The sequence below is a fragment of the Meleagris gallopavo genome, chromosome Z (assembly GCF_000146605.3).
Source record: "Meleagris gallopavo isolate NT-WF06-2002-E0010 breed Aviagen turkey brand Nicholas breeding stock chromosome Z, Turkey_5.1, whole genome shotgun sequence".
Lineage (NCBI taxonomy): Eukaryota > Metazoa > Chordata > Aves > Galliformes > Phasianidae > Meleagris > Meleagris gallopavo.
This window is the reverse complement of record NC_015041.2, coordinates 45,999,510-46,005,446: the sequence shown is the minus strand read 5'-3', so window position 1 is coordinate 46,005,446 and position 5,937 is coordinate 45,999,510.

Genomic DNA, 5,937 nt, shown 5'->3' with positions numbered 1-5,937 from the left:
GTGGCCAGCAGGGAGAGGGAGGTGATTGTCCCCCTCTATTCAGCCCTTGTAAGGCCCCATCTAGAGTACTGCTTCCAGACCTGGGGCCTCCAGTACAAGAAAGACATGGAGCTCTTAGAATGGGTCCAGAGGAGGGCCACTAAGATTATCAGGGGGCTGCAGAAAGATTGAAGGAACTGAGATTGTTTATCTTGGAGAAGGTTCGGGGGAGGCCTCATTGCAGCTTTTCAGTGCATCAAAGGAGCTTATAACAAAGATGGTGGGACAGTTTTGATAAGACCCTGTAAAGATAGGACAAGGGCTAATGATTTTAAATAGAAGATAGATTTACTTTAGATATAGGGAATATTTATTTTACATTGACAGTAGCGAGGCACTGAACAGATTGGCAAAAGAAGCCATGAATGCTGTATTAATGGAAGGTTCAGGGTCAGGTGGGATGGGCCTTTGAACAACTTAATTTAGTGAAAGATGTCCCTGCCTATGACAGGGGGGTTGAACTGGGTGATCTCCAGAGGTCACTTCCAACTCAAACCATTCTGTGATTCAATGGATCTAGGGATCAATTTGGCTACAAAGAGTAAAGAAAACAGCTGATATCAATCATGCAGAAGTTCTACTGCAACTTTTGATATGAATTATACTTCTCAGGCTGTGCAAGAGAAAGGGATTCTGTGAGCAAGGTTTAAATCATCAGGTTGTTTTATTATTACAAATGTACACATTAGGATTCAAGTTTAGCAAGGAAATTGTTAAAATCCATCTGTCTGTAAGGCAGAGCAAACGTTCTTTTCATCTTTAGAAGGCCTTTGACTCCTGTGGCTGCTTGGTAGAACAGTAAATTCTCATTGGTTCTAGCTAGAGAGCTTTGTTGTTATGAGTCATCTTGTTACACGTTTGGGAGTCAATCAAATTTTTGTATTAGTGTTTGTGCTTTTCCTTGATAACCACTGTGATAGGTTGAACAGAAAAGCTGGGGAGTGTCCCAGGATTTGGAAGAGCCTGACAGAGCCCTTTTTAATCTCTTTTTTCCTTAATATTGGGAATTTTCTGCATGATAAACCAAAGATTTTGGTAATGTCCGTAACTATTCTTTTCTGAGCAGATATTTCCTGTAGCTAGAGACATTATTCTCTCAGCTGTTGGGTTCCCTCTTCCATTAGAGGTACCCCATTTACTTCTCTTCAGAACTAATCAGGAAGTAGATAATTATTCTCTGTTGATCTCCTTCCCATGTGTACATGTAGTTATGACTCTGATTTATATTTTGTGAACAATCTTAAACCCAAGGAACTGTGCAATATGTGTAAATGAAATTGTGTCATGTCCTGAGCTGCACATATTTGTCCCCTCCTACAATTATTGAGATGCTGAGCAGCTGATTTGCACTTTGAGGGGCTGTTTAAGACATTAGAATGTGCAGTTTGGTGCTGTTGCTGCTCAGCCATTTTGATTATTTATTCTGATGTGTAGAAGAAAATCATGATTTGTAGAAATGGCCTGGGACTTAATACAGGAACTGTTTGGTACTAGGAAATGAAATCGTCAGAAAGGAAGGGATGTAAACATCTTGTAAATATCAAAGGGTCATAAGGAGGATCTGGGGAACTATGGGCCTGTCCTATAGGCTTGACTTCAGTTCCGGGTAAGTTTATAGAGCAGAGGGATCACACATCATATGCAGGATAATTGGGGGTCAGGCCCAGCCATGCGTTCATGAAACGCAGGTCCTGCCCGACTAACCTGATCTCCTTCAATAATCAAGTGACCCGCCTGGTGGATGACATATTCTGTTGACATAGTTTACCTAGACTTCAGCAAAGCCTTTGACACTGTCTCTCATAGTTTTCTCCTGAAGAAGATGGCAGTCTGTGGCTTAGACAGGTACACTCTTTGCTCGGTAAAGAACTGGCTGGATGGCCAGGCGCAGAGGGTGGTTGTGAATGGAGTTAAATCCAGCTGGTGACAGGTCAGGAGTGGTGTTCCCCAGGGGTCAATACTGAGGCCTGTCCTCTTCAATATCCTTATTGTTGACCTGGATGAGGTCACTCAGAGCACCCTCAGTAAGTTTGCAGATGTCACCAAGTTGGCAAGAAGCGTCGATCTGCCTGGATGAAGGAAGGTCCTACAGAGCGATATGGACAGGCTGGATAGCTGGGCTGAGGCCAGCAGCATGAAGTTCAACAAGACCAAGAGCTTGATCCTGAACTTTGGTCACAACAATGCACAGCGACTCTACAGGCTTGGGGCAGAGTGGCTGGAAGACTGTGTGGAAGAAATGGACCAGGGGATGTTGGTTGACACGTGGCTGACCATAAGCCAGCAGCGTGCCCAGGTAGCCAAGGAGGCCAATGGCTTTCTAGCTTGTATCAGAAATAGCAATCATCCCTCTATAATCAGGCCTGGTGAGGCCGTACCTTGAATACTGTGTTCGGTTTCAGGCCCCTCACTATAAAAAAGATATTGAGGTCCTGAAGCACGTTCAGAGAAGGGCAACAAAGCTGGTGAGGGGTCTGGAGCATGTCATATGAGGAAAGGCTGAGGGAACTTCCTACCTTAAGAGAGGTTGTGATAAGCTGGGTGTCAGCCTCTTCTCCCATGTATCTAACAATAGGATGAGAGGAAATGGTCTCAAGTTATGCTGGGGGAGATTCAGGTTGGGCATGAGGATAAAATTCTCCTTTCTTTATTCCTTCCAACTCCTCCTATTACTTATTTCCCATGCCACATGCCTAAATGTACAGAAACTTCAGAGAGGCACACACTGACGCTGATTTCCCAGGAAAGGTTGGAGAGTCTTTTCCTGAACTACTGCTCTGCAAACACTTCCTTGTTTATGTGTATATTGCCTCAAATGTGTCCCTTCCAACTTTGTTTTACTGACTTAAAAGTTCTACCTCTTCACATCACCCCACTTTCTTTGCTCCACTGCTTGACTATCTGGTCCATCACTTCCTCTCTTGATTGCTGGTCATACTCTCCGTCCCATGTCTTCCTATTTTAAAGCTAGCTTTTAGGTTCTCTTGCTTTTTTTTTTCTTCTTATGACATTAGGACTAGAGAATCATCCTACAGTGTTCTGCATGTGCTTGCTGCATACTTTGGGATGGATTTCAAGACCTTAGGAAAAGCAAATAACAAATATGCTTTCATGTCATTTAGTTGCTTCTACCTTTTGCCCATCTTTGAGAAACGAATTGCACATAAGCCAAAAGTACCAGCCCAACTGAAATAGCAGAGTTCATATTTATCTCTCAGATTGCATCCCAAGTATTATACGGGAACAGGAAACTGTTGTTAAAATTGTAATGAAATAGCCTAAACTGAATATACCAAAGCCTAACTGAGTGATGTGGTTTCTTAAGTGATCATGATATTTCTCATCCTGAACTTTGGTGATAATGCTGTTTCTCTTCTCTTCAACACAAACACAGACAATGGCATTCAGTTCTGGTAAACAACAGGAGAATTCTGTAGAAGTTTTATTTATTTACATGCCAAAGACAAGGCTTGAACTTTGACTGCTATTGCTTTGGAGAAGCACAAGTACTACTAATTCACCACTTAAATGCATTTCAGCCAGACCTCAGACTTTGCTGCCAAAATGCATCTCAGAATAGGAAAAGCCGGCACCCTTTGTGAAAGCTTACAGGATCTTCTGTTAAAAAATTCAGTGCTCAATTTGCACTGATAGTCAATTTACACTGACTATGACAGAAGGTACTGAAATACTTTTTAAAAAAGGAGGTCAATTTTTTGTCTTATTTTGAGAAGAGTTATCAGGCAAATAATTGTATATAAAATCTAATATCTGTCTTCAGCCTGTGTATTTTCACCACTGTTTTACGAAAGATATCATTTGATTTTAATGTACTTACAAACAAATGAGCTGTGGGAAAAGAGGCCTTATTACTCATTGTCCATTTCCAAGCAAACTGCGAACTTTTGTTATCCTACCTACCAATGTGACATCAAACAGCAAACACCTCCCTCTTGGAATGATAGCTCCCTTGTCCTTCACTAACGAGGGATAACTGGTCCTGGTGCCCTCAGCTGTTTAGCTTTTTCACAGATATGATCCTGGCCATTCTCATTCACATAAACTCCTTAGAAAAACTCCAGACTAACAAAAAATGGTGTGAAAAGAAATTTCCAAGACACTTTTGCCATACAGTCTGAGTCCTCTCTTGAAGGATCCCTGCTGACATGTGTTCATCAGAAATATCTGGGCTACCCCAGCCAAAGGAACTGTGAACCAAATATCTACATCTATGGCTTCATTGATTTTTGGTGCCCTAAGTGTTTTTTCCTCTGTCCCATCAGTGTCCATCATGAGCTTTCATTATCATTCTCATACATTGCAAGGATCTGCATCTGAAGCACCAGTCAGCAGCAGCTCCAAGGACTCCAAGGACATCAATGTTCAATAAGAAATTGCTGTCCTGGAGAAAGTCCATCTGCCAGCCTCGCTGTGGACTGTAGTAATTCTGAATTTGTTCTGTTGTACATCACATGTATGGAAGCATGGGAAAGAGCAGCACTGCTTCTCCCCAACAGAAAATCTCTTTACATGGGTTAAGCAATCACATTTTTTTCGTGGAGCAGTAAGGTCTGGGTGTTCTCATTCTTCAGTCTTTGCTTGTCCCATGAGTCATGTTGTACCAAATATTCTAGTGAATGAAAATAGATCCAGGTAGATGGAGAGAGAAAATATCTTGCTACTGCCAGTGTATCCCCATATAAGTGGATTGTAATGAGGAATTTTATGAGTATATGTCCAATCACCTTAGCAGACGTATTTTTTTTTCCTTTTCCTATGCTTTCCTCTGCCCCCAGACAAGCACTCTTTTAGCAAAGACTTATCATAGGTAAAATTTACCTCTCCACTGCTTCAGCAGAGTTCTGTATTACAAGGCAACAGGAATGAGAATTTCTAGTTTTAGGTCCATCATGATAGAGTAGTTATCTTATGTCCCAGTTTTACTAAATACTTAAGCCAGTGAGATTACTGTCAGATTGAATCAGGAGTCTCCAGAGCTCAGTAACTAAGCCACTTTTTGAGTGCTGTAACTTTTCTCCATCTACCTACACAGTGCCGGCATTTGAGATGGAGAAGACACCATTGAGATGGTGTAAGACATTCACCTCAAGTGGCTGCTCAGAATGAGAAATAATATTAACTGTACATGAGACGTACAATGTGAGAAACCCCTGCTATAACTTACAAAAGCTTGTTGTTGGGTTTTTCTCCTTCTTTCACCCAGGTTCATTCTGGATTGGTCACTTCATCCCTCAAGTATTTTCTTTATTATCTTGTTTAAAGATGATAGCTATACTGATAGTTTAGCCTGAGGCGTGCACAGCAACTTCAGCACAGTATGTGACAGAGCCCAGTGCAGAACAAAAGCATCCTTTCCTAGTCTGCTGCCAGCTTCCTCAGGGAATATAACTCTTTGGTTAGTGTGGCTTACTGGATTGCTGTACTGTCTTGCCAAAACAGACGTTCTAAGGCTGAGAGCCTCCTCTGCTGGATATCTAGACAGCTGGCTTCAGAGCACACAGTGAAAAGAAATTTTGAGTTTGGATGGGATTGGACTCACTTCATTTTTTAGAAAGTCCAAGCACAACGATGGCAACACAGCTATCAGTAAATGCAAACAAGGACCTTGTTGTAGCTTTAAGAGTAACACAGAGTGTCCCAGGCATGGGATGTGAGGTTAATCATGCGGGCTTCATTTTAAAGCCCTTTTGTAAGATTTAAGGGGAAAGCTCAGTGTTTTCCCTAGAAAGCTGTTCTGCTGTGGCTTGGCTTACCTGTAGGGACTACGGGGGCTGGAAAGTCAAGACCAGGTGCAAGCCTGGACTCTGTTCCTCTCTGAAGACTGCTTTATAAGTTCTGTTCTGTTCTAAATCCAGGCAGAGCAGAAACCAGACTGGC